Source organism: Salvelinus namaycush, chromosome 39 (assembly GCF_016432855.1).
Source record: "Salvelinus namaycush isolate Seneca chromosome 39, SaNama_1.0, whole genome shotgun sequence".
In the NCBI taxonomy this organism is placed as follows: domain Eukaryota; kingdom Metazoa; phylum Chordata; class Actinopteri; order Salmoniformes; family Salmonidae; genus Salvelinus; species Salvelinus namaycush.
Genome location: NC_052345.1, coordinates 120,454 through 138,129, shown reverse-complemented (window position 1 = coordinate 138,129; position 17,676 = coordinate 120,454).

Below are 17,676 nucleotides of genomic sequence, written 5' to 3'. Positions count from 1 at the left end.
ATCAGACAGTTATTAGTCCATAATCAGTACCATCAGACAGTAGAGTTATTAGTCCATAATCAGTACTATCAGACAGTTATTAGTCCATAATCAGTACCATCAGACAGTAGAGTCATTAGTCCATAATCAGTACCATCAGACAGTAGAGTCATTAGTCCATAATCAGTATCATCAGTGGAGTCATTAGTCCATAATCAGTACCATCAGACAGTAGAGTCATTAGTCCATAATCATTACCATCAGACAGTAGAGTTATTAGTCCATAATCAGTACTATCAGACAGTTATTAGTCCATAATCAGTACCATCAGACAGTAGAGTCATTAGTCCATAATCAGTACCATCAGACAGTAGAGTCATTAGTCCATAATCAGTATCATCAGTGGAGTCATTAGTCCATAATCAGTACCATCAGACAGTAGAGTCATTAGTCCATAATCATTACCATCAGACAGTAGAGTTATTAGTCCATAATCAGTACCATCAGTGGAGTCATTAGTCCATAATCAGTACCATCAGACAGTTATTAGTCCATAATCAGTACCATCAGACAGTAGAGTCATTAGTCCATAATCAGTACCATCAGACAGTAGAGTTATTAGTCCATAATCAGTACCATCAGTGGAGTCATTAGTCCATAATCAGTACCATCAGTAGAGTCATTAGTCCATAATCAGTATCATCAGTAGAGTTATTAGTCCATAATCAGTACCATCAGACAGTTATTAGTCCATAATCAGTACCATCAGACAGTTATTAGTCCATAATCAGTACCATCAGACAGTAGAGTCATTAGTCCATAATCAGTATCATCAGTAGAGTTGTTAGTCCATAATCAGTATCATCAGTAGAGTTATTAGTCCATAATCAGTACCATCAGACAGTTATTAGTCCATAATCAGTACCATCAGACAGTTATTAGTCCATAATCAGTACCATCAGACAGTAGAGTCATTAGTCCATAATCAGTATCATCAGTAGAGTTATTAGTCCATAATCAGTACCATCAGACAGTAGTTATTAGTCCATAATCAGTACCATCAGACAGTTATTAGTCTATAATCAGTACCATCAGTAGAGTTGTTAGTCTATAATCAGTATCATCAGTAGAGTTATTAGTCTATAATCAGTATCATCAGACAGTAGAGTTATTAGTCCATAATCAGTACCATCAGTAGAGTCATTAGTCCATAATCAGTACCATCAGACAGTAGAGTCATTAGTCCATAATCAGTACCATCAGACAGTAGAGTCATTAGTCCATAATCAGTATCATCAGTAGAGTCATTAGTCCATAATCAGTACCATCAGACAGTAGAGTCATTAGTCCATAATCAGTATAATCAGTAGAGTTATTAGTCCATAATCAGTACCATCAGACAGTTGAGTCATTAGTCCATAATCAGTACCATCAGACAGTAGAGTTATTAGTCCATAATCAGTACCATCAGACAGTAGAGTCATTAGTCCATAATCAGTATAATCAGTAGAGTTATTAGTCCATAATCAGTACCATCAGACAGTTGAGTCATTAGTCCATAATCAGTACCATCAGACAGTAGACTCATTAGTCCATAATCAGTACCATCAGACAGTAGAGTTATTAGTCCATAATCAGTACCATCAGACAGTTGAGTCATTAGTCCATAATCAGTATCATCAGTAGAGTCATTAGTCCATAATCAGTACCATCAGTAGAGTCATTAGTCCATAATCAGTACCATCAGTAGAGTCATTAGTCCATAATCAGTACCATCAGACAGTAGAGTTATTAGTCCATAATCAGTACCATCAGACAGTAGAGTTATTAGTCCATAATCAGTACCATCAGACAGTAGAGTCATTAGTCCATAATCAGTACCATCAGACAGTAGAGTCATTAGTCCATAATCAGTATCATCAGTGGAGTCATTAGTCCATAATCAGTACCATCAGACAGTAGAGTCATTAGTCCATAATCAGTACCATCAGTGTCACGTTCCTGACCTGTTTTCTGTTGTTTTTGTATGTGTTTAGTTGGTCAGGGCGTGAGTTGGGGTGGGCATTCTATGTTATGTGTTTCTATGTTGGGTTAAATGTGTTGCCTGATATGGTTCTCAATTAGAGGCAGGTGTTTGACGTTTCCTCTGATTGAGAACCATATTAAGGTAGGCTGTTCTCACTGTTTGTTTGTGGGTGATTGTTCCTGTGTCTGTGTCTGTTGCACCACACGGGACTGTTTCGTTTGTTCGTTCGTTTGGCTAGTCTTTCCTGTTCGTGCGTTCTTCGTGTCTATATGTAAGTTCTCAAGTTCAGGTCTGTCTACGTCGTTTGTTGTTTTGTAGTTTGTGTAAGAGTTTTCGTGTTTCGTCTTTCTTTAATAAATATCCATTATGTCTGCATACAACGCTGCGTTTTGGTCCGACCCTTATTCCTTCTCCTCATCCGAGGAGGAGGCATTAGACAGCCGTTACAATCAGACAGTTATTAGTCCATAATCAGTACCATCAGACAGTCGAGTTATTAGTCCATAATCAGTATCATCAGTAGAGTTATTAGTCCATAATCAGTACCATCAGACAGTAGAGTTATTAGTCCATAATCAGAACCATCAGAGAGTGGAGTCATTAGTCCATAATCAGAACCATCAGACAGTGGAGTCATTAGTCCATAATCAGTACCATCAGACAGTAGAGTCATTAGTCCATAATCAGTACCATCAGACAGTAGAGTTATTAGTCCATAATCAGTACCATCAGACAGTAGAGTTATTAGTCCATAATCAGTACCATCAGACAGTAGAGTCATTAGTCCATAACCAGTACCATCAGACAGTTATTAGTCCATAATCAGTACCATCAGACAGTAGAATTATTAGTCCATAATCAGTACCATCAGTACCATCAGTAGAGTTATTAGTCCATAATCAGTACCATCAGACAGTTATTAGTCCATAATCAGTATCATCGGTAGAGTAATTAGTCCATAATCAGTACCATCAGACAGTAGAGTCATTAGTCCATAATCAGTACCATCAGACAGTAGAGTTATTGATCCATAATCCGTACCATCAGACAGTAGAATTATTAGTCCATAATCAGTACCATCAGACAGTAGAGTCATTAGTCCATAATCAGTATCATCAGTAGAGTTATTAGTCCATAATCAGTACCATCAGTAGAGTTATTAGTCCATAATCAGTACCATCAGTAGAGTTATTAGTCCATAATCAGTACCATCAGTAGAGTTATTAGTCCATAATCAGTACCATCAGTAGAGTCATTAGTCCATAATCAGTACCATCAGTAGAGTCATTAGTCCATAATCAGTATCATCAGTAGAGTTATTAGTCCATAATCAGTACCATCAGTAGAGTTATTAGTCCATAATCAGTACCATCAGTAGAGTCATTAGTCCATAATCAGTACCATCAGTAGAGTCATTAGTCCATAATCAGTATCATCAGTAGAGTCATTAGTCCATAATCAGTACCATCAGACAGTATAGTTATTAGTCCATAATCAGTACCATCAGACAGCATAGTTATTAGTCCATAATCAGTACCATCAGTAGAGTCATTAGTCCATAATCAGTATCATCAGTAGTCATTAGTCCATAATCAGTACCATCAGTAGAGTCATTAGTCCATAATCAGTACCATCAGTAGAGTCATTAGTCCATAATCAGTATCATCAGACAGTAGAGTTATTAGTCCATAATCAGTACCATCAGTAGAGTCATTAGTCCATAATCAGTACCATCAGTAGAGTCATTAGTCCATAATCAGTATCATCAGTAGAGTCATTAGTCCATAATCAGTATCATCAGTAGTCATTAGTCCATAATCAGTACCATCAGTAGAGTCATTAGTCCATAATCAGTACCATCAGACAGTATAGTTATTAGTCCATAATCAGTACCATCAGACAGCATAGTTATTAGTCCATAATCAGTACCATCAGACAAAGTCATTAGTCCATAATCAGTACCATCAGACAGTAGAGTCATTAGTCCATAATCAGTACCATCAGACAGTAGAGTCATTAGTCCATAATCAGTACCATCAGACAGAGTCATTAGTCCATAATCAGTACCATCAGACAGAGTCATTAGTCCATAATCAGTACCATCAGACAGAGTCATTAGTCCATAATCAGTACCATCAGACAGAGTCATTAGTCCATAATCAGTACCATCAGACAGAGTCATTAGTCCATAATCAGTACCATCAGACAGAGTCATTAGTCCATAATCAGTACCATCAGACAGTGCATTTCTGTCTATTTTCCTTATTTGGGGAAGTATGATCCTGCTTTATTCTGTTGTTTTGTTGTTTAAATACATTTGATGAGTTGATACAGGTGATGATCTGCATGGTTTGGTTAAATCTGTTAATCTGTGATCCCAGCAGCCCAACCACCCCCTCCTAACCTTCAACCCCTCACCTCCTCACTGTTTCCTGGGTGGGTGTTTGGTCTGCTAGACGTCTGTCTGCTGGAGGAGACCGGCCCTGGGGAACACACAACATCTTAAATAGAATACACACCTGTAATGTTCTTTGTGTGTGAGTGTGTGTGTGTTAGTGTTAGTGTGTGTGTGTGTGTGTGTGTGTGTGTGTGTGTGTGTGTGTGTGTGTGTGTGTGTGTGTGTGTGTGTGTGTGTGTGTGTGTGTGTGTGTGTGTGTGTGTGTGTGTGTGTGTGTGTGTGTGTGTGTGTGTGTGTGTGTGTGTACGTCTGAAACATACCTTGCACGTTATTACAATTCCATCTGTAGACTGTGAACAGGATGACAGTGAACACCAACACAGCCAGACTCACAGACACCATGATCACTACAAACTGTATTGGGATTGATGATGATGTGGATGATGAAGGGGAGATAGATGATGGAACAGGGTTAGTGGAGGTCCATGGTGTAGATGAAGAGGTAGGTGGTGCAGGAGACCCTGAGGAAAAATGATCTTGTCAGAATATAATGAAATAATACATATTCCGTTTGGCAGACACTTTTATCCCAAGTAAACTTAGTGTCATGAATACATTTATCAGCTGTCCTAGCAGGAATCAAACGCACAATCCATGTGTTACTAACCCCCTGCTCTACCAACTGAACCACAGAGGACCACAATGAGTCCCTATAAACATAACATGCCTTTTTCAACATCTTTTCTCAATGTATACATTTTCTCAATGGATTTCTCAATGAATTTTCAACATCATTTCAACTTCAGGTGCTCAAAGCTATTTTTCAAAGATGGTTGAAAGCTTTGACCAGAAGGTCAGAGGTCATCACAGTGTACTGTACTGTACACCATGATGATGACAGGCAGAGAAAAGGAACTGTGAAAAACCTCTTCCTCTTTCGTTGTCCAGATAGATAACACAGCTCAGTAAAGATCTGGTCCAGAACTGGAAGTGATACAACAGCCTAACAGCTGTCAACCAGGAAGCTACATAATATTAACATCTTAACATGAACATAATGACTTACACAGCTCTGCATATCTCTAACTGGAGCTAGTTGCTCGGTGTCTTATACACTCTTCTGGTCAGGTGGGTCCTTGTGGAATGATTTCAATCAAACCACATTTGTCACACACTGTAGATATGAGTGTATGTGTGTTTATGTTCACATGTTAAAGAGAAAGAAGAAGTTTATACTCACTTCTAACAAGCAGCTTCACCTGTGTGATCAGTGTAATGTAACGTTGTTCTATCCTGCTGGTTTCTACTCCACACCAGTAGGTCCCAGTATCATCTTCAGTCAGGTCCCTGATGGTCACTGTGGAGAATCTCTCTCTTCTGTTGTCAGACACAGAGAAACGACCAGCTTCTGCAGTTGTCTGGTAAGCAGCAATCATATAAACACAAGTCTTGAAGTCATTGCTTTCCTTGCAGAAATACTTGATGCTGTCCTCATGGTCCTCTGGATAGTTGCATCTGATGGTAGCTTCTCCTCCCAGAAAGGCCGTCTCTGTGACTGACTTCTCACAGCAGTCACCTGTCAATAGGAACACACATCACAACCTTAGTCTAGTACTATAGACTGACTTCTCACAGCAGTCACCTGTCAATAGGAACACACATCACATCCTAGGTCTAGTACTATAGACTGACTTCTCACAGCAGTCATCTGTCAATAGGAACACACATCACAACCTTAGTCTAGTACTATAGACTGACTTCACACAGCAGTCATCTGTCAATAGGAACACACATCACAACCTTAGTCTAGTACTATAGACTGACTTCTCACAGCAGTCATCTGTCAATAGGAACACACATCACATCCTAGGTCTAGTACTATAGACTGACTTCTCACAGCAGTCATCTGTCAATAGGAACACACATCACAACCTTAGTCTAATACTATAGACTGACTTCTCACAGCAGTCATCTGTCAATAGGAACACACATCACAACCTTAGTCTAATACTATAGACTGACTTCTCACAGCAGTCATCTGTCAATAGGAACACACATCACAACCTTAGTCTAGTACTATAGACTGACTTCTCACAGCAGTCATCTGTCAATAGGAACACACATCACAACCTTAGTCTAGTACTATAGACTGACTTCTCACAGCAGTCATCTGTCAATAGGAACACACATCACAACCTTAGTCTAATACTATAGACTGACTTCTCACAGCAGTCATCTGTCAATAGGAACACACATCACAACCTTAGTCTAATACTATAGACTGACTTCTCACAGCAGTCATCTGTCAATAGGAACACACATCACAACCTTAGTCTAATACTATAGACTGACTTCTCACAGCAGTCATCTGTCAATAGGAACACACATCACAACCTTAGTCTAGTACTATAGACTGACTTCTCACAGCAGTCATCTGTCAATAGGAACACACATCACAACCTTAGTCTAATACTATAGACTGACTTCTCACAGCAGTCATCTGTCAATAGGAACACACATCACATCCTTAGTCTAATACTATAGACTGACTTCTCACAGCAGTCATCTGTCAATAGGAACACACAACACAACCTTAGTCTAATACTATAGACTGACTTCTCACAGCAGTCATCTGTCAATAGGAACACACATCACAACCTTAGTCTAATACTATAGACTGACTTCTCACAGCAGTCATCTGTCAATAGGAACACACAACACAACCTTAGTCTAATACTATAGACTGACTTCTCACAGCAGTCATCTGTCAATAGGAACACACATCACAACCTTAGTCTAGTACTATAGACTGACTTCTCACAGCAGTCACCTGTCAATAGGAACACACATCACAACCTTAGTCTAATACTATAGACTGACTTCTCACAGCAGTCATCTGTCAATAGGAACACACATCACAACCTTAGTCTAGTACTATAGACTGACTTCTCACAGCAGTCATCTGTCAATAGGAACACACATCACAACCTTAGTCTAGTACTATAGACTGACTTCTCACAGCAGTCATCTGTCAATAGGAACACACATCACAACCTTAGTCTAATACTATAGACTGACTTCTCACAGCAGTCATCTGTCAATAGGAACACACATCACAACCTTAGTCTAGTACTATAGACTGACTTCTCACAGCAGTCATCTGTCAATAGGAACACACATCACAACCTTAGTCTAGTACTATAGACTGACTTCTCACAGCGGTCATCTGTCAATAGGAACACACATCACAACCTTAGTCTAATACTATAGACTGACTTCTCACAGCAGTCATCTGTCAATAGGAACACACATCACAACCTTAGTCTAATACTATAGACTGACTTCTCACAGCAGTCATCTGTCAATAGGAACACACATCACAACCTTAGTCTAATACTATAGACTGACTTCTCACAGCAGTCATCTGTCAATAGGAACACACATCACAACCTTAGTCTAGTACTATAGACTGACTTCTCACAGCGGTCATCTGTCAATAGGAACACACATCACAACCTTAGTCTAATACTATAGACTGACTTCTCACAGCAGTCATCTGTCAATAGGAACACACATCACAACCTTAGTCTAATACTATAGACTGACTTCTCACAGCAGTCATCTGTCAATAGGAACACACATCACAACCTTAGTCTAATACTATAGACTGACTTCATTGACTAGTGATACTGATCATGTAATAACATATGTAGCTATATTCATTTTATAAAGTTAAAGTAAAAGTCTCTCACCCTTCTTCACATCCAGCTCTACCTTGGTATAACTGTCAGGTATATTAGGTTTGTCCACTCCACACCAGTAGGTCCCTTCATCTTGTCTGGTCAGATGTCTGATGATCACCTTGAAGTAGTTTCCTCCAGTGACGTCATACAGAGAGAATCGACCACTGTTTACCCAGGTGTTCTTCAATCCAGTGCTGATTTGATCCGTACAACTCAAACTATTCTTACTGAAACTATACTGCTCCACGCAGAAATATTTGTCATGACTTCTATCTTCTGTGGAATAATGACAGTAGATGATGACAGTTCCTCCAGAGTATCCTGTCACTTTGAAGGAGCTCAAACAACCTGTCAATCAGACAAGAGAAAATACATGTCATACTCCTCTTAGTTTAGTGTTTTGTAATACTAATGTAGTTACGGTTAGGATTCCTACACCAGTGACATCCTCAAATCTCACTCACACACACACACACACACACACACACACACACACACACACACACACACACACACGCGCGCGCACGCGCACACGCACACGCACACACACACACACACACACACACACACACACACACAGTAGTGTGTCCTGATCTGTAGTAGCAGCATTTATAATAAGAATAACTGGATGTTATTACATTGTTATAGAGAGTTATAACAAGTGTATTACCTGTCATGAAGGAGAGGAGGATGACTATTAGCAGGATCCTCATCTTGTTGTGTTCTCTACAGGTTGGTCCAGGTGTCTATAGGTCCTGATATAATGCTGTGTTATCTCCAGGTTGGTCCAGGTGTCTATAGGTCCTGATATAATGCTGTGTTCTCTCCAGGTTGGTCCAGGTGTCTATAGGTCCTGATATAATGCTGTGTTCTCTCCAGGTTGGTCCAGGTGTCTATAGGTCCTGATATAATGCTGTGTTCTCTCCAGGTTGGTCCAGGTGTCTATAGGTCCTGATATAATGCTGTGTTCTCTCCAGGTTGGTCCAGGTGTCTACAGGTCCTGATATAATGCTGTGTTCTCTCCAGGTTGGTCCAGGTGTCTACAGGTCCTGATATAATGCTGTGTTCTCTCCAGGTTGGTCCAGGTGTCTATAGGTCCTGATATAATGCTGTGTTCTCTCCAGGTTGGTCCAGGTGTCTATAGGTCCTGATATAATGCTGTGTGTCCAAGTCTACAACTCTCTCTCTTCTCTCTCTACTTATAGGAACTTAAATACAAACTTCATGTACTTTATGTACTCTCTCTCTCTCTCTCTCTGCCCCTCCCTCTCTCTAACTCACTCTTTGCGCTCGTACAACTATGTACTTCCCTATTTCTGCATCTCTCTCTCTCTCTACTAGTTCAAACCCTCCTACCACATGTTATTTCTGACAGCCCCTCACTCTTCCTCCTTAACCAATCACATCTATGTTCCTACATCACACAGTAGAGAGAGATAGAGAGATCAGTGAGAAAAAAGAGAGGGAGAGAGGCCTCTGGATCAGAGCACAGAACCACATACTCTCATTCAGACTGGAGACTGTCTACAGAGGAGAGAAACAGAGTTATTCTGCCACTGGAGACTGTCTACAGAGGAGAGAAACAGAGTTATTCTACCACTGGAGGCTGTCTACAGAGGAGAGAAACAGAGTTATTCTACCACTGGAGACTGTCTACAGAGGAGAGAAACAGAGTTATTCTGTCACTGGAGGCTGTCTACAGAGGAGAGAAACAGAGTTATTCTACCACTGGAGACTGTCTACAGAGGAGAGAAACAGAGTTATTCTGCCACTGGAGGCTGTCTACAGTGAGAAACAGAGTTATTCTACCACTGGAGGCTGTCTACAGAGGAGAGAAACAGAGTTATTCTACCACTGGAGGCTGTCTACAGAGGAGAGAAACAGAGTTATTCTACCACTGGAGGAGAGAAACAGAGTTATTCTACCACTGGAGACTGTCTACAGAGAGAAACAGAGTTATTCTACCACTGGAGGCTGTCTACAGAGGTGAGAAACAGAGTTATTCTACCACTGGAGACTGTCTACAGAGGAGAGAAACAGAGTTATTCTACCACTGGAGACTGTCTACAGAGTAGAGAAACAGAGTTATTCTACCACTGGAGGAGAGAAACAGAGTTATTCTACCACTGGAGGCTGTCTACAGAGGAGAGAAACAGAGTTATTCTACCACTGGAGGCTGTCTACAGAGAGAAACAGAGTTATTCTACCACTGGAGGCTGTCTACAGAGGAGAGAAACAGAGTTATTCTACCACTGGAGACTGTCTACAGAGGAGAGAAACAGAGTTATTCTACCACTGGAGGCTGTCTACAGAGGAGAGAAACAGAGTTATTCTACCACTGGAGACTGTCTACAGAGGAGAGAAACAGAGTTATTCTACCACTGGAGACTGTCTACAGAGGAGAGAAACATAGTTATTCTGCCACTGGAGACTGTCTACAGAGGAGAGAAACAGAGCTATTCTACCACTGGAGACTGTCTACAGAGGAGAGAAACAGAGTTATTCTACCACTGGAGACTGTCTACAGAGGAGAGAAACAGAGTTATTCTACCACTGGAGACTGTCTACAGAGGAGAGAAACAGAGTTATTGTACCACTGGAGACTGTCTACAGAGGAGAGAAACAGAGTTATTCTGCCACTGGAGGCTGTCTACAGAGGAGAGAAACAGAGTTATTCTGCCACTGGAGGCTGTCTACAGAGGAGAGAAACAGAGTTATTCTACCACTGGAGGCTGTCTACAGAGGAGAGAAACAGAGTTATTCTACCACTGGAGACTGTCTACAGAGGAGAGAAACAGAGTTATTCTACCACTGGAGGCTGTCTACAGAGGAGAGAAACAGAGTTATTCTACCACTGGAGGCTGTCTACAGAGGAGAGAAACAGAGTTATTCTACCACTGGAGGCTGTCTACAGAGGAGAGATACAGAGTTATTCTACCACTGGAGACTGTCTACAGAGGAGAGAAACAGAGTTATTCTACCACTGGAGACTGTCTACAGAGGTGAGAAACAGAGTTATTCTACCACTGGAGACTGTCTACAGAGGAGAGAAACAGAGTTATTCTACCACTGGAGACTGTCTACAGAGGTGAGAAACAGAGTTATTCTACCACTGGAGACTGTCTACAGAGGAGAGAAACAGAGTTATTCTGCCACTGGAGGCTGTCTACAGAGGAGAGAAACAGAGTTATTCTGCCACTGGAGGCTGTCTACAGAGGAGAGAAACAGAGTTATTCTACCACTGGAGACTGTCTACAGAGGAGAGAAACAGAGTTATTCTACCACTGGAGACTGTCTACAGAGGAGAGAAACATAGTTATTCTACCACTGGAGACTGTCTACAGAGGAGAGAAACAGAGTTATTCTACCACTGGAGACTGTCTACAGAGAGAAACAGAGTTATTCTACCACTGGAGGCTGTCTACAGAGGAGAGAAACAGAGTTATTCTACCACTGGAGACTGTCTACAGAGGAGAGAAACAGAGTTATTCTACCACTGGAGACTGTCTACAGAGAGAAACAGAGTTATTCTACCACTGGAGACTGTCTACAGAGAGAGACAGAGTTATTCTACCACTGGAGACTGTCTACAGAGGAGAGAAACAGAGTTATTCTACCACTGGAGACTGTCTACAGAGGAGAGAAACAGAGTTATTCTGCCACTGGAGACTGTCTACAGAGGAGAGAAACAGAGTTATTCTACCACTGGAGACTGTCTACAGAGGAGAGAAACATAGTTATTCTGCCACTGGAGACTGTCTACAGAGGAGAGAAACAGAGTTATTCTACCACTGGAGACTGTCTACAGAGGAGAGAAACAGAGTTATTCTACCACTGGAGACTGTCTACAGAGGTGAGAAACAGAGTTATTCTACCACTGGAGACTGTCTACAGAGGAGAGAAACAGAGTTATTGTACCACTGGAGACTGTCTACAGAGGAGAGAACCATAGTTATTCTACCACTGGAGGCTGTCTACAGAGGAGAGAAACAGAGTTATTCTACCACTGGAGGCTGTCTACAGAGGAGAGAAACAGAGTTATTCTACCACTGGAGACTGTCTACAGAGGAGAGATACAGAGTTATTCTACCACTGGAGACTGTCTACAGAGGAGAGATACAGAGTTATTCTACCACTGGAGACTGTCTACAGAGAGAAACAGAGTTATTCTACCACTGGAGGCTGTCTACAGAGGAGAGAGACAGAGTTATTCTACCACTGGAGACTGTCTACAGAGAGAAACAGAGTTATTCTGTCACTGGAGACTGTCTACAGAGGAGAGAAACAGAGTTATTCTACCACTGGAGACTGTCTACAGAGGAGAGATACAGAGTTATTCTACCACTGGAGACTGTCTACAGAGGAGAGAAACAGAGTTATTCTGCCACTGGAGACTGTCTACAGAGGAGAGAAACAGAGTTATTCTGTCACTGGAGGCTGTCTACAGAGGAGAGAAACAGAGTTATTCTACCACTGGAGGCTGTCTACAGAGGAGAGAAACAGAGTTATTCTACCACTGGAGACTGTCTACAGAGGAGAGAAACAGAGTTATTCTACCACTGGAGGCTGTCTACAGAGGAGAGAAACAGAGTTATTCTACCACTGGAGACTGTCTACAGAGTAGAGAAACAGAGTTATTCTACCACTGGAGGAGAGAAACAGAGTTATTCTACCACTGGAGGCTGTCTACAGAGGAGAGAAACAGAGTTATTCTACCACTGGAGACTGTCTACAGAGAGAAACAGAGTTATTCTACCACTGGAGACTGTCTACAGAGGAGAGAAACAGAGTTATTCTGTCACTGGAGGCTGTCTACAGAGGAGAGAAACAGAGTTATTCTACCACTGGAGACTGTCTACAGAGGAGAGAAACAGAGTTATTCTACCACTGGAGACTGTCTACAGAGGAGAGAAACAGAGTTATTCTACCACTGGAGGCTGTCTACAGAGGAGAGAAACAGAGTTATTCTACCACTGGAGACTGTCTACAGAGGAGAGAAACAGAGTTATTCTACCACTGGAGACTGTCTACAGAGGAGAGAAACAGAGTTATTCTACCACTGGAGGCTGTCTACAGAGGAGAGAAACAGAGTTATTCTACCACTGGAGACTGTCTACAGAGGAGAGAAACAGAGTTATTCTACCACTGGAGGCTGTCTACAGAGGAGAGAAACAGAGTTATTCTACCACTGGAGGCTGTCTACAGAGGAGAGAAACAGAGTTATTCTGTCACTGGAGACTGTCTACAGAGGAGAGAAACAGAGTTATTCTACCACTGGAGGCTGTCTACAGAGGAGAGAAACAGAGTTATTCTGTCACTGGAGACTGTCTACAGAGGAGAGAAACAGAGTTATTCTACCACTGGAGACTGTCTACAGAGAGAAACAGAGTTATTCTACCACTGGAGACTGTCTACAGAGGAGAGAAACAGAGTTATTCTACCACTGGAGACTGTCTACAGAGAGAAACATAGTTATTCTACCACTGGAGGCTGTCTACAGAGGAGAGAAACAGAGTTATTCTGTCACTGGAGACTGTCTACAGAGGAGAGAAACAGAGTTATTCTACCACTGGAGGCTGTCTACAGAGGAGAGAAACAGAGTTATTCTGTCACTGGAGACTGTCTACAGAGGAGAGAAACAGAGTTATTCTACCACTGGAGACTGTCTACAGAGGAGAGAGACAGAGTTTTTCTACCACTGGAGGCTGTCTACAGAGGAGAGAAACAGAGTTATTCTACCACTGGAGGCTGTCTACAGAGGAGAGAAACAGAGTTATTCTACCACTGGAGGCTGTCTACAGAGGAGAGAAACAGAGTTATTCTACCACTGGAGACTGTCTACAGAGAGAAACAGAGTTATTCTACCACTGGAGACTGTCTACAGAGGAGAGAGACAGAGTTTTTCTACCACTGGAGACTGTCTACAGAGGAGAGAAACAGAGTTATTCTACCACTGGAGACTGTCTACAGAGGAGAGAAACAGAGTTATTCTACCACTGGAGGCTGTCTACAGAGGAGAGAAACAGAGTTATTCTACCACTGGAGGCTGTCTACAGAGGAGAGAAACAGAGTTATTCTACCACTGGAGACTGTCTACAGAGAGAAACAGAGTTATTCTACCACTGGAGACTGTCTACAGAGAGAGACAGAGTTATTCTACCACTGGAGACTGTCTACAGAGGAGAGAAACAGAGTTATTCTACCACTGGAGACTGTCTACAGAGGAGAGAAACAGAGTTATTCTACCACTGGAGACTGTCTACAGAGGAGAGAAACAGAGTTATTCTACCACTGGAGACTGTCTACAGAGGAGAGAAACAGAGTTATTCTACCACTGGAGACTGTCTACAGAGAGAAACAGAGTTATTCTACCACTGGAGACTGTCTACAGAGGAGAGAAACAGAGTTATTCTGCCACTGGAGACTGTCTACAGAGGAGAGAAACAGAGTTATTCTACCACTGGAGACTGTCTACAGAGGAGAGAAACAGAGTTATTCTACCACTGGAGACTGTCTACAGAGGAGAGAAACAGGGTTATTCTACCACTGGAGGCTGTCTACAGAGGAGAGAAACAGAGTTATTCTACCACTGGAGGAGAGAAACAGAGTTATTCTACCACTGGAGGCTGTCTACAGAGGAGAGAAACAGAGTTATTCTACCACTGGAGGCTGTCTACAGAGGAGAGAAACAGAGTTATTCTACCACTGGAGACTGTCTACAGAGAGAAACAGAGTTATTCTACCACTGGAGGCTGTCTACAGAGGAGAGAAACAGAGTTATTCTACCACTGGAGGCTGTCTACAGAGGAGAGAAACAGAGTTATTCTACCACTGGAGACTGTCTACAGAGAGAAACATAGTTATTCTACCACTGGAGGCTGTCTACAGAGGAGAGAAACAGAGTTATTCTACCACTGGAGGCTGTCTACAGAGGAGAGAAACAGAGTTATTCTACCACTGGAGGCTGTCTACAGAGGAGAGAAACAGAGTTATTCTACCACTGGAGACTGTCTACAGAGGAGAGAAACATAGTTATTCTACCACTGGAGACTGTCTACAGAGGAGAGAAACAGAGTTATTCTACCACTGGAGACTGTCTACAGAGAGAAACAGAGTTATTCTGCCACTGGAGACTGTCTACAGAGGAGAGAAACAGAGTTATTCTACCACTGGAGACTGTCTACAGAGGAGAGAAACAGAGTTATTCTACCACTGGAGGCTGTCTACAGAGGAGAGAAACAGAGTTATTCTACCACTGGAGGCTGTCTACAGAGGAGAGAAACAGAGTTATTCTACCACTGGAGACTGTCTACAGAGAGAAACAGAGTTATTCTACCACTGGAGACTGTCTACAGAGAGAGACAGAGTTATTCTACCACTGGAGACTGTCTACAGAGGAGAGAAACAGAGTTATTCTACCACTGGAGACTGTCTACAGAGGAGAGAAACAGAGTTATTCTACCACTGGAGACTGTCTACAGAGGAGAGAAACAGAGTTATTCTACCACTGGAGACTGTCTACAGAGGAGAGAAACAGAGTTATTCTACCACTGGAGACTGTCTACAGAGAAAAACAGAGTTATTCTACCACTGGAGACTGTCTACAGAGGAGAGAAACAGAGTTATTCTGCCACTGGAGACTGTCTACAGAGGAGAGAAACAGAGTTATTCTACCACTGGAGACTGTCTACAGAGGAGAGAAACAGAGTTATTCTACCACTGGAGACTGTCTACAGAGGAGAGAAACAGGGTTATTCTACCACTGGAGGCTGTCTACAGAGGAGAGAAACAGAGTTATTCTACCACTGGAGGAGAGAAACAGAGTTATTCTACCACTGGAGGCTGTCTACAGAGGAGAGAAACAGAGTTATTCTACCACTGGAGGCTGTCTACAGAGGAGAGAAACAGAGTTATTCTACCACTGGAGACTGTCTACAGAGAGAAACAGAGTTATTCTACCACTGGAGGCTGTCTACAGAGGAGAGAAACAGAGTTATTCTACCACTGGAGGCTGTCTACAGAGGAGAGAAACAGAGTTATTCTACCACTGGAGACTGTCTACAGAGAGAAACATAGTTATTCTACCACTGGAGGCTGTCTACAGAGGAGAGAAACAGAGTTATTCTACCACTGGAGGCTGTCTACAGAGGAGAGAAACAGAGTTATTCTACCACTGGAGGCTGTCTACAGAGGAGAGAAACAGAGTTATTCTACCACTGGAGACTGTCTACAGAGGAGAGAAACATAGTTATTCTACCACTGGAGACTGTCTACAGAGGAGAGAAACAGAGTTATTCTACCACTGGAGACTGTCTACAGAGAGAAACAGAAACAGGCCTCTCTCTCTCCAACAGAGAGGAGAGGGGGAGCTGTTGATTCGTCACCTTCACAACCTGCTGTAAATCTCTGAAGGGGGAAACTTTGTCTCTCTACCATTTAGTATTGGGATTGGAATGTCTTTTGTCTAGAGAGACTTTTGCCCAAAACTCTAACTTTGGAACAGTATTTCTAACATCCAAATGTAGAATGTAGAATGCAGAATGTAGAATGTAGAATGTTGAATTTAGAATGTTGAATGTAGAATGCAGAATGTATATGTCAAGTTTCCATCCAATAGACACTGTAAAATGAAGATAATATTTTTGTTAAATTTGATTCAAATTTTCTTTCGAGTACATAGTTTTGATGATACATTGCCCAGTAAGTAGCCACGCCCGAGGGACCTCAGAGAGCGTTTCAGCATGACGGTAACACCCCATTTTTACCAGAGTGTATAAAGGATTGGCTAAGAATTAACATATCAGACCAGAACATTTCTGTGTTGCTGCTGGCGTGTAAAGTGGTCAGGAGCTGAACCCTGAAAAATCAACCTTTAGACCAGAAAGATGTGAGACCATGGAAACGGTTAGAACTTAACCTCAACACGAGGTGAAGAAGATAAACTCACCTTCCTTTAGACCAGAGAGACGAAGAGCTGCAGCTCATGTCCATCTTGGTCCGAATCCTGAGTGCCAACACGAGGAGGAAGAGGCGAGAAGCTCACCTTAGACAATCACTGGTACAGCTGATTAGCTGTCTTAAGTCAGATATCGAGAAAAACGAATCTAAAGGACTATCTTGCTATGCTCATCACCAACTCTCATCACTGTTGACATGGCTGGTTATCTTCCAGAGTGAACAATAGTAGAAGACGGGAAAGGGAAACCCCTTTCGGACAATCAGAGCCAAACAGCTGGAAGGTCAACAACTTTCCGAAAAGGCTAAGTTCCGACCGAGATAAACGAAGAAATACATTCATTATTTCTTATACCGAACGGGCGGTGGTTCGTGTGCAAAGTATGCGATTAATGGGAGAATAGTTATGGAATGTGATCATGATAAGTGTCCATTTCAAGCCGTCATATCTTGTTAGTCCACTAGGGACTTTTGTGTCATGCAAGTATGTGTGTGTTCTGTTATTATTTAGTTAGTTAGTAATTGTTAGTAAATTGTATAGTACTGAATAATGATCAAGGTTGGGGTTCTTGCAG